The following is a 17,026-nucleotide window of genomic DNA, read 5'->3' as shown; positions in this document are numbered from 1 at the left end:
TGGGGATGAATAAGAGACAAGGGGGTAGATAGATCGGTACACAGATAGAAACATAGACATAGTTATTAAACAATACATCAATTTCTCTTTCTTTTTTTTTTTATAATTTTATTTCTTTTTTTTTTTTAACGTTTATTTATTTTTGAGAGAGAGAGACAGAGCATGAACGAGGGAGGGTCAGAGAGAGAGAGGGAGACACAGAATCGGAAACAGGCTCCAGGCTCTGAGTTGTCCGCACAAAGCCCGACGCGGGGCTCGAACTCACGATCCGTGAGATCATGACCTGAGCCGAAGTCGGACGCTTAACGACTGAGCCACCCAGGCGCCCCATCAATTTCTCTTTCAAGCAGTATCATACCACTTTGTATATAAGCTAATCAATTACAGCAGAGCATTTTCACTGCCTTCCACACACACTTTGTCCTATTTTCGCGATATGTTTTATTTCTATGTTTAACTAGGTCTATTTCTTCTCTTAATTATTGTTTAATTATAGGTCACATTGAGTTGGAGAAGCATAATCAAATAACGGCAGTTGTAGTAGCAGCCACAGCAGCGCATTTGCTACTTCCGAGGACTTGTGAGTGGTTTTCGTGCACTTAATAACTGAACACAACAACCGACGAAGTAGTGTCCTTATCATCTTCATTTTGCACCTGAAGGCACCATGGCACAGAAAGTTAGGCACATTTTTCATGCTTGTGCGGTTAGTAAACGTCAGGTGTGGCATGCAAACCCGGTCGATCAGGCTCCAAAGCAGTTTTTGTTTTGTTTTTCCTTTTTTTTTTCTTTTGAAATCAAAGTGTAATTGACACACAATGTTATATTAGCTTTAGCTGCACAATGCAGTGATTCCACATCTCTATGGATTACGTTATGCTCACAAGTGTAGATACAATCTGTCACCATACAATGCAATTATCGTATCATTGACTATATTTTCTATGCTGTGCCTTTTATCCAGATAACTAGTTCCATTCCTGGAAGCCTGTATTTCCCTCTCCCCTTCACCCATGTTGTCCGCCCCCCATCCCTTCTCCCCTGGCGACCATCAGTTCTTTCTCTTCTTATTTATGGGTCTGTTTCTGCTCTGTGTTTGTTTCTTTGTTTGTTCGCTTGCTTTGTTTTTCAGATTTTACATATAAGTAAAATCATCCAGTATTTGTCTCCCTCTGTCTGACATATTTCCCTTACCGTAACACTCTCAGCAAAGGCATGTTTTAACTTTCGCCCTGATACATCACTGGCAGTAAAGTTATGATAACCCTGTCAGTAAGAATCACTGTAGCAGAGTCTGACCATCCATCCTTGTGACTTTGGGTAAGTCATTTGCCTTCATTAGACCTTAGTGTTCTCATGTAAATTTTTATGATTGCTATGGCCTGATGAACTTTAGGTTCCCTTGTAGCTATATTATTCTATGCATGTATATCCCTCCTACAGTGTTAATTTTTTAATTTGGAACTACTCAAGCCTACCTGGAATGTTTGGAGTCCTATAAAAAAAAGTCCTAAATAACTGAATGTCTCAGGATTCAGGGGACTATTGTCACTACTTACAGTTCCTAACAAACTAAAAAAGTTGCCACGACACACAAATTGCAGAGAACAATATGAAGCTGCAACCAGGTGAAAGGAGATTGGAATGAAAATGGAAATTGCACAGCCCCTTCTTTAGTGATAAAGGAGGACTCTGCTTCTTTGTCTTCTCCTTTTCCTCTGGTCCTTCTCCTCTTCTCCCGCCTTCTCTTTCTTCCCCTCCCTTTTTTTCCTCTTCCTTTCCTTCTCCCACTGCTTCTTCTGCCTCATTCCCTTCCCACTAAAGAAATTCTGATGGGAATTATGGGGATATATCTAGAACCGAGAAGTCAGGCCAACAATTCTGCCACCGACTAGAGGTGAATTCAGAAGTGGATGAGAAGGTAAAAGACAATCCAAGAGAGTTCTATTTAACCCACTTATTCCTCTTTACATCCCTGATGACTTCATGTAACAAAGTTAAGTTTGCGACCCATTTATTTCTGGGTTTATTATATCAGAGATTTGTTTATCGGTTCAATTATTTATTTATAATTTTCCATCATTTTCCCAAATTTGTCAATAATACTGAAGCTAAGTGCTTTGTAAGTGCCTAGAAATAAAGTATAATTTTGAAGGTTTTTTTTTTAAATAAAATTTCCTAAACTTAAAATCTGGATATGTCTTCGTTTCTCCTAATTGTGTATGCATTATTATAACAGATATGTGCACTGGGTGATTGGGTTCACCTAACGTTTGTACATAGATGAACTATTTTGATCCAGCATGTTTTATATAACACGCATAAGTTATTTAATATTTTAAAAGAAAATACATAAATATAAGTTTAGAATGTAAAAAGAAACATGTTTCCTTCCTCACAGTTAAGTGAATTAGAAGTTAACATATGCAAATGCTTAGTGCTAAAAAATCCTCTTTAATATTATTATTTGATTATTAATAACTTTGAGTGTTTCACACATTATCCCAATTTTTCCACCTATTGTTTATTTACCTTCTTTGGTACCTATTTCATAACCACTATGCAATCAACAAGAAAATACAGACTGTTATCTCAATGAACATTGCATTTTGGGTTTCATAACAAGTATAAGCCTTTTAATCACAAATTACAGAATGTGGCTTATCGGTTCTGTTTTCCATTTAGTTTCTGAAATCAAAATATGAGAGGAAATAAAGGAGCATTGAGGATTAGGACGTTTTTCAAACAGCTATGTATAATGACAAAGGGGTACTTGCACGGTTGTAAAGCTATTTATCAACCACTAAAATGTCCCTGAGCTGTTAATTATCGAGGACAGTTATTTCTCTAGCAAAACATGCCTCATTAGAACGACAAGAGATGGATGTTGTCATAAGACACTTCCTTCTTTTGAGCCCTATCTGCCAACATTGTCTTTGGCAGGAACCTTAATGGCAAGTAGAAATTGTGGTCAATAGCTGCTCTCTCTGTTATTTTATTTAGCATTTGGGCCATCACAATTTAGAGATTGAAAGTTTATACTGTCTTAAGAATATTTATTTGAAAACTCACATGGATTTCAGAAGGAAAGGACAAATTATATTATTTAAGGCTTTAAAACATATTGCCTACCTATATTTTGTTGCTGTTAATAACAACAAAAGAACTGTTAGTTTTCTTCACCCTCTTGCCTTGTTAAGACCCCTAGCTGGAGGTCTGGGAGGAAAGTTTTATTATTGCCACTGTCTTGGTCCAGTCTTCCAGGTTTTCAGGGGAACTAGGATTCTTTCTGGGAATCTTCTAAATGTTGGATGTCTTGCCATTTCTCACAGGTCTCTAAGGCTTGGTCCATTTTTTTTTTTCCCATTCTGTTTTCTCTCTGTTCAGATTGGATACAGTCTATTAATTTACCTACAAATTTACTGCTTTGATCCTGTATTATCTCAACTCTAGTTTTGAGCCCATCCAGTGAGTTTTTGATTTTTGTCCTTGTATTTTTGAGTTTTACAATCTCCATTCAGTTTTTCTTATAACTTTTATTTCTTTGCTGAAAATTGGGTATTTTCATTTTTAATAGAAATTATTTCCATGGTACTTGCTGGGTCCTTGCTATGGTGGGGTTCTTTGTGGCATTGCCATCCACTGCCTGATATCCCTGTGTTGGGGAGGCAAATCTCAGGCCTACAGCAACGAAGGTTTTTTTTCTGCTCCTGAGGGCTAATTGTGTAAAATCCCCCTTTCTATTCCCATACGATATCTCTGGGAGGAGAGTACTCTAAGTACTCAGTACTTCAACCATGGTGACTGAAGTCACTTTCCTCGTCAGGGATTTTTGTGGTGGGATGCCACTTGCCAATGGTCCCCACCCTGCAATGTCTCCCCCTTTTCTAGGTTGTTTATTTATTTACTTATTTTTAGAGAGAGTGAGAATACATGTGCATGAGCAGGGGAAGAGCAAAGAGAGAGAGAGAGAGGGAGACAGAGAATCTCAAAGGGCTCAATCTCAAGAACACCAAGATGATGACCTGAGCTGAAATCAAGAGATGGACGCTTAACCAACTGAGTCACCCAGGTGCCCCTACCCTGCCCTGCCCCTTGATGGGGATAGCGAGGGGCTGGGGCCTCAGTCTGTTAGAGAAGTCATGCACCCCCTGGTGGCTGATCACTGAAAGTGTTTCCCATTGTTTTTCCTTTCTGGTTCTAAAGCTCCCACCTGATGGTGTTGGCTGGACCCCATTTTTTCTGGAAAAGAAATAAACTTAGTTGGGCCTCCTTTTTTTCCCTAAATTGTGATTCAAGAAATACTAGGATGGAGTCTTCTTTCTTTTTTGTGAGGAAGGGTTTATACTTGTGCTTAGTGAGAAAGAACAGGGAGAGGTGAGTTTATGTCATTTTGTCTGGATCAAAAGAGCTATCTTTTTACAAGATGTAAAATATGAATAGATATTTTTTAAGCAACCAACTAGCTCCCTTCATAAAATCATGTCAATATCCTCTATGAAGAGAGTGAAAACAACATAGAAAGAGGAGCAACATTTTATGAGTCCATAAACATCATAGACTTAATTCCTTAACCATGGATCTGGATACTTTTCCTTGAGCACCTCACTAAATTCAATGCTGCTTCCTGAATTGACTCAGGTATGGAACCCATAACTCAATCTATTTATCAGAGTAGCACAAGGAACTGCCTTTTAATTCCCTACAGCATGGTTGTGTTTAACCAGTAATATAATAAAATATAAGGATAACAAAAGGGATAACAATAAGCTAGTAATTCACAACTGGGTCTTTTTTCAGTTAGTTCCAGAAGCTCGTAGAACCAAACCCATATTTTTAGAAGGCTACTTTCTAATAGTTCCAGAAATCCTTCTGATTTACTATTTAATCTATCTAGTTTAAACAGTAACTATCTTCCTCTTCTATTGGAAGTGATTATAATAAAATACCATTATATTTTTATATTTATTTAAAATAATATTTTTATATTTATTTCCTTATTGAGCTACAACAAACATAAATTAAGTAGTAAAGGGCAGTAACCTTTGTTTGGCTTGATGATTGTGTGTGCATGTGTGTGTGTGTGAATGTGTGTGCGTGTGTGTGTGTGTGTGCGTGCGTGCGGGGCGGGGGTACACCAATGTAACTTCTGCTAGATCAAGACAGATGCATCATTCTGTTTCCTTGTGTCCCTTTCATTCTAAGCCTACTCCCACAAAAGTGACCATTATTCTGACTCTAACAGAAGTCTTATAAGTTTATATAAGTGAAGTCATACAATATATACTAGTTGTGTCTTGCTTGTTTCACTCAACCCGATATATGCAGATTAATCTTTTTGCTCATGTTGGAATTCTTTTTATCTGGATAGTTCTCTCTTATAAGCATATAAAATGATTTAGTTACCCATATTCTATTTTTCAATTCATATTCTATTTTATGCACATTTGAGTTGCTTTCTGATTGTAGCTCCGATTATGCATGAATATTACTTACAGTGGGTAAGAATGCAGTCAAATGAGGCTCTAAATTTCAGTGCACCACCTATGTAACAGCTATAAGTTTGATTCTATAATTTGTGTATGTATGCGTGCACACACACACACACACAAATACTTCTACATAGTGCCTGAAATGTAGCATACTGTCAATAAATACCCTACTTCTTTTTCTTCCTTTTCTGCTTACTTTGGAGGTTTCTAAATGACATGGTACAAGTATTATGTGTTTTAGGGGTTCCAAAAGTAGCTTGTATGTACCATAGCAAAAAAAATGCTATTCTACATTTATTTTTGAAATTCATAATCTGGAAGAATTATTTTATTAAGCCTCGAATGGTTATTTCTTACAAAGCTAAACATAGTCTTGTGAAACCATCCAGCAATCACACTTCCAGCTTTTCTACTCCAATGAGATGAACACTTATATCCTTTATATAAACCAGAACATGAATGTTTATAGCAGCTTTATTCATAATTGCAGACAGCTAGAAGCATGTATGATGTTTATCAATAGGTGAATTGATAAACAAACTGTGGTAGAGACACAAGAGAATAATTTTCAGTGATCAAAAAAAAATTAGCTCTCAAACTATGAAAAAATACGGAGGCACCTGAAACACACATTGTTAAGTGAAATAAGCTAGTCTGAATAGAATGCATGCTGTATGACTCTGGCAAAACCATAGAGATAGTAAAAGGTCAATGGTTGCCTGAGGCTCAGCAGGAGGCAAGGAGGGATGAGCACAGGGAATTTTTAAGACACTAAAACTATCTTTATGACACTGCAATTGTGGAAACATGACATTATGCATCTGTCAGGCCCATAGCACTTTATAACACATAGAATGAACCCTCGTGTAAATTATGGACTCTGTCAATAACAGTGACTTAACCAATTGCAGGAAATGTATCACACCAATGGAAGATAGAGAAAAGTGGTGGAGAGACAAATATGAGAACTCTCTAGACTTTTCCTGGTCAGCTTTTCTAAAACTAAAAGCCTAAAACTGCTTCTAAAAATGCTGTTAATGAAAATATCAGCTGAATGTGTAGACGTGTATAGTTGTCCTTCACTGTGGAAATGAAGACTTGAAACATTGACATAATCCATCTGCAGGAATAGAGAGTGAAATATTAATTAAAATGCCCATAAGGAGAATAATATTGTGGCCCAAATCAATTAGGTAGACAAAATGTTGTCAACCTCAGAGTATACAATTTGTAAATGTGTGGTATGAATGTACTATCACTTCATTTAACTGTCAATATTTTTATGCTTTTAACTACATTGATGTCCCCCCCGCCCAGGGTAATCAAGTACACTTTACAAATATTAGAGCTCCTTGAGCCCATATCTACTTATAAGAGATGGGGCAATAATATCAACTTCTTATAATTTAATTTCACCTTTTATTTATTCACATTTTTAAGGTTTTATTTATTTAAGTAATCTCAACACGCAAGATGGAGCTCAACCTCATGACCCTGAGACCAAGAGTCACATTCTTCCCATTGATCCAGCCAGGTGACCCTAGTTTCAACTTTTAAATAAAGATTTTGCTTGTCTTATTTAAACTACTTTTCTCAAGCAAATGCCACACTTTGCACAAAAACTTCATATCATGACATCGTTACTATTTGCATAGTATTTTAGGATGCCTACATTAAAGTGGTTTTTAACCTATTGGTCATTACTATTACTATTTATGTGGGGGCGGGGGGTGCCTGAGTGGCTCAGCCAGTTGAACACGTGACTTTTCTAATTTTGGCTCAGGTCATGATCTCACCGCTTGTGAGACTGAGCCCCACATAGGGCTCTGCTCTGACAGCGTAGAGCCTGCTTGGGATACTCTCTCTCCCTCTCTCTCTCCCCCCTCCCCTTGCTTGTTCTTTCTCCCTCAAAATAAATAAATAAATAAATAAATAAATAAATAAATAAATAAAAGATGGACTTGGCAGTTCTTAAGTCTTTACCACCAGACACTAATTCCACAGGCAGTAGCTTTCCTGTTTACTTAGCTTGTGTAGAAAGTCAGGTTGTGAAAAGCGAGGAGGGGCACAACCGGTAATAGAGCTTAGACTAACTTCGTAATGATAACTTGATGGCCCTAAATAACAATCATTTTTTTTAAAGTAAAGCTGTAAGGTAAGAAATCCTGAAACAATAAAAATCATGTTTTATAACTTAATTTATCTTTAACACTCTTCAAGGTAGATGGGAGACGCAAAAGAGGTATTTTCTATGAGATGAGAAACTTCTTCGTCTCCACATACGGATGAAACTAAGGCAATTTATTAAATGATAATTAACACCGATGATGTGCATTATAATGAAAGCTAATTTTGTCACATGTGAAGTACTGTCAGCAATAAATCCTAAAGGAAGCCAAAGACGGGAGAAATTCATGTGACCCCAGAAATATTTTTGGAAGTTTTGTATTAAGGCTGAAGTGAAGGGAGAGCCTTAAATATGCTCACCTTTCACTTAAATGTTCAACGACTAAAGTCTTTTTGGTGGGTTTCCCTGCTGTTGATGTGTCTTTATTCAAGACCTCTCTTTAACTTCACCCCCCACCACTGTGTTTCTCCTCTGTCTCTCTCTCTCTCTCTCTTTCCCTACCTCTGTCATCCTTTTTCTGTAAAATAAATAAATAAATATCCTATTCCTGTGAAAACTAATAGGTTTCCAAATCATTAGGATTGCTCTTTCTCCCCATTTGAAGATTTTACATCTCAAAATATCTGGCCCCTTATGATATTGCAGTGCACGTGTTCATCTATTGTTACCTGTCGCTGTGTGTATAGATGCGGAAACTGAAGGAGAATCCTTAAAAAGGCATCAGTCTATACTGACCATAAATGCTTTTTGATTTCCAACACGCATCAAGAAGTCATGGTTGCCAAACTTTTTGACAATGGTCCACTGGATGCCAAACATCCAGAGGTCCAATCCATTTTCACTGTCTGTTGGTAGGAAATAAGCAAAAATGAAGTATCATGGAACAAGCGATATTGCTGAGTTTTAAATATCTGCTTTAATTTCAGTTTGAATTTTAAATCACAACTGTTATAAAAAATATCCCAAAAATAACAGTTTGAACATTTATGAATACCTAGGGTTAAGCAAATTTAAAAGAATTAAGTTTAATGAATTTATCGGTATTTTATTATACAGAAAAAAATCACAAAAATTCAAAACTATGACAAACCTGAGAGAAAGTTATGCTGCACTAATAGCAAATCCTTCCCAAATTTATGAGAAGTATTTCCATTCTTTGTATGTTGGTATTTGTGTCTATACATAGTTTTTGATATGTGTTTTGGGGACTGCTAGATATTTCATGGCAGAGAGTTATCTCTGTATGAAAAAGTCCTCAGTAAACCTAGTTGATTTAGTCAGTTTAATTTTGAAGATCTAATTTTAATATTGTGTTTTAACAAGTCATTGACAGTCTTTAGTTATATTTAAACTTAGAGGGAGAAATTACATATTCATTCATTCATAACTCATGCCATAACTAGATTGACCATAATATACAGAGACCCTTGGGTCTTTTTTTATAAACGATGCATTGAAGACAAGATTTAGTGTGGCATGGGGAAACTTTCCATGATTTGGCCCTCTGACATCATTGTTTTTACCTTGCAACTTTCTGCTCAATATCATTATTTTTCTCACAAGTAAAACCAGTTTGTTTATTGTGTGCATTACTCTATTCATATTCTTTTTAACTTGCTCGTGCTATTTCCTGTGCCTTTAATATGTCTCCCAACTTTTTTTACATAAATAATTCAAAACTTTCATACTCATCTATCCAACTCTGTCTTGTCTGGCAGTCTTTCATGTATGAAACTTTGCAATTCACCTACAGTTCCCTATGGATACCTTTTGGGTTCTTAGTATATTCATTTTTTTAAGTTTTTTTTTTTTTTCATATTTAAGAGAGAGAGACAGACAGAGGCAGAGGACGAGCAGGGGAAGGGCAGAGAGATGGAGGCAGAATCTGAAGCAGGCTCCAGGCTTTCAGCTGTTAGCACAGAGCCCGATGCGCGGCTGGAACTCAAAAGCAGTGAGATCATGACCTGAGCTGAAGTAGGGTGCCTAAGCAACTGAGCCACTCAGGCGCCCCAGGGTTTTTAGTATATTCAAATGTTTTGGTCACTCTGTTTGAAAAAGAGTCCCCGATCCTCTACACTTTTACTCTAATTTCTCCTCATTCTACTCTGTCCCTGCCCACGTATCTTAAATATATTTTTGAATCTCAAATATACATAAAATAATGAAAAGGAAACTCAAGGGCTTTGAGTAAGTATCGAGTTTTTTAAATTAGATATTCTTATTTAGATGTAGCTTAAATGTAGCTTTGTGATAAATTACAAATTATTTAATTTGCTCTAAGAAATAAGAAACTGTTCAAAACTTGGCCATTTTTGTTCTTAACACGTGATGTTGAGTTCTTGCACCAATGCCAAGATTTTTATTTATTTATGTTCATGTCACACAATTTCATTTTGCTTCATTGCAAGGGGAAGTTAAACACTACATTTCACCCCACTGAATGGCTTGAGACCTTGTTCTTTAATATAGGAGCAGCATGGAAAAGTTACTTGAGAAACTGGAAAAGCAATCCTTACAGTTTCAAACACGGTCAACTTCCACGTCATCTAAAGGTGTTCCATGACTATTTTTGCATCTAAATGATTTTAAAAGGGTGTTCCCTTTGAAATACGAGATTATAATTTATCTAACCATATTTTGCTGGGAAGTCAAACACCAACAATTCTTCTTTTGTTAGTTTGTATCTTTTTTTCCCAATTGATATCATGTAAACTTATGTTGACCCCAGAAAAGATAATTACGTATCTTTTCCCCTATGAAATAATGACTGAAAATGTTTCTCTCTCTCACTTCCATTTTGCAAGGGATTGAAAGGGATTGAAGGGATTAACACTCGTGTGAGGAGCTGACAGAGTTTGGGAACGGCCACCGACAGTCTGGAACCTGAGCCAAGAATATTGTGTTTCACTTAATAGAAGCAGGAAGATTATAGTAAGTCTGGTGGGGCGTGTCCACCGCAATCCTAGGAAGCCGTAACTTAAAGGAAATAATTACAATGGCATTAGAAATAAATACAACTACAAGGGTTTTCATTGGTTAACAATAACTTCAGCGTTATCACGGTCAGGTCTGGATACACTTGCTATCCAACGTAGTTGAAGTTTTCACCGATGGCATTAGTGATGATTTAGGTTCATGCAACAGGGAGACAGTTTAGTGGTTTCAAAGAGCATTGTCTTTACAGCCTGGGTTATCGAGTTTATTTTTTTGTATGTATTTGAACTTATTTTTTTGCATGTATTCAGATGTTTGTTAAAGTAATTAAATTAAAATAAAGCTTCTGAATCTTAGCTTGATCTAATCCTAGAACAGCTTGAGAAGAAAAGTCTTCATTCTTTGTGTCTGGGGATCAGGATGGTTCACCTCAATACAGATATGGCTTAGCCTTCCATCTGGGCATGAAGGCTTATCTCCACCATATGCTTAACTTTGTGCAATTAAGAATAAAGAAATGTTCTCACTTGTAGAAAACATTCAGCATAATTATTCCATGTGGTTTTCCTTTCAGGATCCTTATTTAGTAGTGTTAACAAATATATTACTTCCTCTTTAATTAGGAAGTAAGGTTTGAACATTATTAGTGACGAAGAGGCAAGAGCATATTGTCAAATTACTGTTCTCAGATCAATAACAGAATTTCTCTCAAAACATACAAAGCTGGTTGTTTAAGCAGTTAATGGTTTTATTATTTTTTCTCATTATAACTGTTGACGCTCTCATTTGCTTCTTTGAACATGGACTTTTCTTGTTAAATTTCTATCGTCATGTGTTTTAGTATCATTTGCTTTCAAGGATGATTAAAAAGTTAAATGAATACTGTAGAGGGTTTTTGGCAGTGAAGGCCATAAAGATGTACATAACTGTGAAGCTAATTTCTGCTCAGTGTCATATGTTGGCCAGCTAGAGATATTTTTCCTGAGTCAATGTAGCAATGAAATGGAAGAAAAGAAAATTCCATCATCATTAAGGAAAAATAGTGTAGTTTCCTATCTTCTCTCTGACTCATTAAGAATGCCCTTCTCCCACTCATTTTTACATCTACCTACTTTAAATCCCTTAAAGTCTTTACTGGGTGCACTAGTAAAACCTAATAAATCCAGGTTACTTATTTAGTCAAGCTTGAGGGCATACAGGGATTGCATTTCCCAAGTCTATATTATATACCAACGAGAACTTTTTGTTACCATGGGAGGGTCTATGTCTAGATCTTAGGCACTTGGTATCAGTTGGGTAGGCACATTAAGACTGGAGAAGAGTGACAGAATTTTTGTTTCAGAGATGAGTTTGATTATTTTCAGTTCTAGTTTTAAACTGTGCTGAAACCTGAGCTACAAATCCACAATTTCATTAAAGTATAATACTTTACATATTTTAAATTATTTATATTACATTGTTAGCATATTATATAGAACTCACAAAAGTATTCTAAGCATTCCACACCATGATATAACATTTCTATTCTAAATGTTTTCAATGACTGTATTTCTCTGTAAGGAATTTAGAGCTTTGTAGAAGTTTTCTAAATTTCTAATCCAATCTATGGACGTCAATAGAATGACAAAACAGAGTATCAACTTCTATGAATTCTCATATTTCATGATCAATATTAATATTTATCCAGCTTCCGAGCTGAAAATTATTCATATTTCAAATGAGCATTTATAGAAAAATGACTGCAAGAGTTTTCTGTGTTTTTGCCTCACTCACTTATAGACAAAACAATAATTGACTGAAGAACGTGAAAATTGAATACTTAACAAAATACGATATTTTACCACAAAACATAGACCCAATTGTCAGGGACTATTTCTTGGGCTTTTTAGATTCTTACTTTTAAACAATGTTATGAATGAGACATTACTCAAATAGCAATACAAAAATGTCCTATTAAGTAGTGGCAATTGAATACATCTATGATGAATACTAAGAAAATAAATTTTAAAAATGTATTCAGATGTTTGTTAAAGTATTTGAAAGGGAAATTTTTCTTGAGAGTGAATACTATCTGTAGGCAAACTATAAAGCAAATCGTTTGAATTTGTGCATTAGTTAATGAGCTTGGATAGGGTTTTCTAAGGAGCAGCTTTTAATTTAAATGCTAAGATGTTTTTCGCTGATACCAGTGGAGTCATTTAACATGTATTAATTAAATAATCATATGTAAAGCACTTAACCATTTTCAAGGCATGCCCATGACTGCAGATCCTGATACTTAATATATGACTATTGTCTATAACAGTTTACTAAGAGAGAAAGGTGGTTATAAAATGCTTATTATGCTAATTATAAAATTATTATTCTATTAATAAGAGGCAATGTGTATCATGAAAAAAAGTATGCAAAAAGGAGCACAGACAAGGGAGATTTTAACTCAGGAGAATAACAAAAAGCTCCATAAATGAAGAGATTTGGCTGAGTCCTGAGGGATGAATGAGAGTTTGCAGTTAGAAAAGCCTTCCGTGGGCAGTGGCCAGGGAGGTTGTTACTGCTGCATAACAAATCATCACAAAGATAATTAAACAACGCTTATTTATTATGTCAAAGTTCTGTAGAACAGAAGTCTGGGGCGCCTGGGTGGCTCAGTTGGTTCAGCGTCCAACTGGATCTTGGCTCAGGTCATGATCTCACAGTCGGTGAGTTCGAGCCTGCTTGGGATTCTGTCTCTCACTCTCTGCCCTTCCCTCTCCCTGTCTCTCTCTCTCTCTCTCAAAATAAACAAACTGTAACTACAGCAGCAGCAACAACAACGACAACAATAAAAAGAACAGAGGTCTAGGGGGGCTCTGATGGATTCTCTGTTTAAGGTCACACAAGACCAATATCAGGTATCAGCCAGACTGAACTCTTCTCTGGAAGCTTTGGAGAAGAATCTGCTTCCATGCTCCTGGTGATTGTAAGGCTGAGATTGCTTGCAATTCCTAAAGGCCAAGCTTCAGTTCTTAAACATGGTTTCTCCATCTTCAAGCCAGCAGTACTGCACTGATGTGTGTGTGTGTGTGTGTGTGTGCTTTGAAGATCTCTGACTTTGCTTATTTTGGCCATTTGTGGGAAAAAAATTCTGCTTTTGAAGAACACATGCAATTAGATGAAACCCACCTGAAAATCCCTCTTTGATCAATTCAATGTCAACTAATTAATAACTTTAATTTCATCTTCCAAATCCTTTTGGCTGTATTCCATAATCATAGGCATTACACCTAGGGTAAAAGTCATGGGGGCCATCTTAAAACTCTGCTTAACACACATGAGAAACAAAGAAAGCATGAAGATTAAAAGACTAACATTGCAAGCTTATTTGAATAGCTATGAATAACTTGTTGAGCATCCTTCCGAATTTGTTAGGCAGGGTTGATTAGGCTGTGGAGAGACAAAAGAAAAATCGAAGCTTGGAAAGAAGTAAGCAACTCTTGATGGCTCTCCATACTTTATACCAGGCTTCAGGTTACTTTGAGATGGACTTCAACTATAAGCAGAGAGAACTGAGACTATCAGAGACCAAGAGTCTAAAACAGCTCTGCTTTCAAAAGCGAATAATGTCAAGCTTAAGGAGATCAAAGAGGTGAAGCACTCAATATGTTTTGTTTATCTTTTCTAATCAACTTTTAAAAGGTTGAAGTAGTATATAAAACAAAACAAAACAAAACATTGGTTTAAAATAATGGGAGCAGCCAGTTGCTTTAAGGGAATTAAACATTGACAAGGCATACCGTTTTTCAGGATACTGAAAACACGTATACGTGATATTGTGTTGGCAAATGTATCAATTAATTAATAAACAAAAATGAATCAATCAACACAATGAATAAATTAAGCTAGGAAGAACACAAGTGATAAATTCATTAATCATTAATAATTCTGTACCCAATTGTAACGTGTGGGTTTTTTCCCATGCCACCAAGGGAATTCTGAAATACCAACTGGGTGTCCTGCAGTTCAACTAGATCTGACACTGTCGAACAGCAGATCTCATAGGTTGAGAGCACAGTCCTACAAAATCACCCTCCCTCCCACTTCAGATACCATGTTAAGTCCAGGTTGTCACCTGTGCTTCTGACTAATTACCTATAGATCAGAGGTTCCAATGATGCCTTCTTGCTTTTAATTTTCTAAAGAGGCTCACAGAACTCAGAAAAATGTTTTACTTACTGGATTACTGGCTTATTATAAAAGGACATAACTCAGAAACAGCTAAAGAGAAGAGATGCATAGGGCATAGTATGGAGGAAGGGCACACAACTTCCATCATCTTCGAGCATGTCACCCTTATATATCTCCGTGTGTTCACCAACCCAGAGCTCTCTGAACCCCAATCCTTCTGGTGCTTCGGGAGGCTTCATTACATAGGCATTGCTGATTAAATTATTAGCCATTGGTGACTGATGCATCCTCCAGCCTCTCTCCACTCCCAAAGGGTCAGGGATGGGACAGAAAATTCCAATACTCTAAATACAGGTTTGTCTCCTTTGTCAAGACAATCTCATTAACATAACAAAAGACATGGGCCCAAGTGGCCTCATTAACATAACAAAAGGCGCTTTTGTAGGTCTTCTCTTCTAAGATTCCAAGGGTTTGAGGATCTTGTCAGACACCAGAATTAAGACCAAATATATATTTTTTATTATAAGTCATGATAATCACAGTCATGATGAATGGAAGTGGTACCAGAGAGTAGAATGAGCAAATAAATTGATTGCTTTGAAAGCAGAAGAGCTCATACACCTCAATTTATGTATCGGAGCTTGATATCAATGTGCAAAAAAATTTATTGATAAAGACGTTTACCATTTTTAGATGCTTGCATATATTTTGACCACTAAAACACAGTAAAAATAAATAGATTATGACAACTGACTTTTTAAAAAAATTAATATGATCCCTAGACTGTTAGGTATGGGTAAATGCTGGAATTGCAATTGATCCAAGCATGTGTAAAATTCACTCATAATAGGATTGTGAGAAAGACATGTTTATTGCATAAAGATGCAATTGGTCCCTAGAATTGCTTGGACTCCTGAAAGAGGAATGCTAATCATTAGATTTACTTAAACATAGGCTGTAATTTCAAAAGAAATTTCTCTCATAGCATTACTAAGTATTATAGTTTACCTTCAACTTTAAAGTCTCAATAGTATTGGTTTCATCAAGATAAATACAGTTTCTATTATATAATGAATGTTTTTGATGACAGGGTTCTAATTAAAGTTATATAGACAAATTAAAATTATGATCTCAATCTGCTAAAATATATTAATGGGGTAAGTGTAGATTCCAGTACTTGTGGTTTAGAAAATAGTAAATTCACAACAAGAGTAAAAAAAGAACACATGCAAATCAAATCGTTGGTGATTTGTTGAAAATTATGGCAATTTTTGCTGGTTTGTTCCTATGGTTCACTGCTTCACCTCCTTCAGGTTTTTCTAAATGAGTCACAGGGCATTACTTGTCTACCCTTCATAAAATCACAAACCTTCATCTCCCCATTCCAATCTAAGTTTCCATCCATCTTCTCTGGGTAATTTTTTCATAAAGTTTATCATCTACTACAAAATTATAAAGTGCATATATTAATCATCTTTATCACCCATCTGCACTCACATCCACACACCAGAACAGATTTCATTACTGCAGAAGTTGGTGTTTTGTTTACATTGACAGGCACATAGTAGAAAGTAAGTATTAACTGAGTGATAAAGAATAGATTACTAATATATATATATATATATATATATATATATATAATAGTACTTGATTGCCTTTGCCCTAAAGTAAGACATTCATCAACTTGGTTTTAGCAAAAAAAAAAATGAATCATCTAGAAATATTACATAGTGAACAACTAAAAGTAGTAATTCTGTTTATGTCTGAAATCTGATTTGTCAGAAGATATATACTATACCTACTTTTAAACACTTCTTGCATAGAAATAGGGCAGAACCATTAAATTATTATACTTGGTTCGAGGCCAAAATTGTAGAAATTAGGTAGAAATATTCACAATGCTTGTTTTGCCCTACTACAAAGAGAAATCTTTAGAGTTTTAGAGTTTTCTGGAAATGGAAAGAATTGCTTTAGGATAGTTTCTATCCCTTTTCACTGAAATTGTTTGGAAAATCATTTATTTGAGATATTTCAATGGGTTTAATGCACAAGTTTACCTGAGCTTTCAAACCTTGAGATTCTCCAGGACAAAAAGGTCTTATGGTTAAGAATAAAGTACAAAAATCATGATCAAGACTCAGAATATACAGTAAAAATGTCTGGTTAAACATTACAGTGGAATTATTGTTATAATAACATTAAATTGATTATAATTTTCAAGTGTGAGAAAATAACATTTAACAATATAATAAAAATGAATAGCTACTCACCATAGATGTTTTCTGAAATGGCTATTCAGGCACTCTCA

Source organism: Panthera tigris, chromosome D3, assembly GCF_018350195.1.
Source record: "Panthera tigris isolate Pti1 chromosome D3, P.tigris_Pti1_mat1.1, whole genome shotgun sequence".
NCBI classification, from domain to species: domain Eukaryota; kingdom Metazoa; phylum Chordata; class Mammalia; order Carnivora; family Felidae; genus Panthera; species Panthera tigris.
Note: the sequence above shows the minus strand (reverse complement) of the source record.